The following is a 1,279-nucleotide window of genomic DNA, read 5'->3' as shown; positions in this document are numbered from 1 at the left end:
TCATTGCCATATCAATAAACCTCACCTTTCCAATGCTAAAATGGTTCAACAGCACCGCTTAGTGGTAAAATTGAGCATTACAAATGCCTGCTCTAATATGAAATTTCAAAAGTGCCTTATCGTTCCATATGACAGCTATATACAGTATATACAATGTATGTTGAATGGAGTGGAATAGTCTTTGAGATCGAATAGACTCCTCATAATGACTGATCTTGTATCAAAAGGTATAGAAAGTAATTTGCACCCGAGTAGCACAACTTAGGTTGACTGGAAAGACCACATATTGGATAAATTTACGTCTGTGAGCAATTGGTGCTCTTTTGGATTTTTATAATGTTGCTCGTAGTTCTACTAGCACAGTTTCAAACTAGTGCCTCATTAGTAACATGTTCTGTGGCTGTCCAAATAGTATGCCAAACTTACCCTACTCAATGTACAGAGATAGCATGCAAGTCATGTGTATGTGTGCATACAGTATGGCTAAGATAATGGTGTGGGTTTCCCCAAATACACTTCTTTTTAGATACTAATAACAGAGCATAAAGACTGTAAATCGAGGGGATTGGCAATTTAAATGACAATTATTGCGATTGGGGTGCCCACATAAAACCACACATTTCATGACCAGATGTTTGAGAAAAATACCATTTTAAATCCAGACGAAATATGTGCAAAATGTGTTCTTCCTCATGCATGTTGAATATTCACTGGATGACAACAAAACAGAACAACAAAATAAACACAAGGCTCCCTTGCACAAAAATACAGTACCTTACGCTACAAGAGCTCATTTTTACTTTATTTTTTTTCCTTAATATCAACTTACTAACAATTTTAATATCTACAAAAAGGCACTGAAACACCCCACACAACTTCTGGCAAAATAATTTGTGGACTGATGAAACTCAAGTTGAGATGTTTAGGAGGAATACACAATGCCAAAAATGGAACAGTTCACCAACATCAACACTTGATTCCCAATGTGATGCATGGTAGAGAGAAGGGCACGCTTTGGGCCTGTTTTGATGCCTCGGGGCTTGGACAACTTGCTATTATTTATGAAAACATGAATTTAAAATTTCAGCAACACCTTTGCAGGAGAATCTGAGGCCGTCTGTCAGACTGTTGAAGCTAAAAAACAGGACAGATGCTGCAACAGGAACAGGACAATGATCCAAAACACAAATGTTGAACAACTCCAGAATGGTTTCAAAAGAACAAATGCATGTGACAAGTGGCCAAGTAGAAGTTCTTACTTGAATCCCAGTGAGATGCT

This window comes from Hippichthys cyanospilos, chromosome 17, assembly GCF_059441005.1.
Source record: "Hippichthys cyanospilos isolate Australia breed blue-spotted pipefish chromosome 17, RoL_Hcya_1.0, whole genome shotgun sequence".
Taxonomy (NCBI): Eukaryota; Metazoa; Chordata; class Actinopteri; order Syngnathiformes; family Syngnathidae; genus Hippichthys; species Hippichthys cyanospilos.
Note: the sequence above shows the minus strand (reverse complement) of the source record.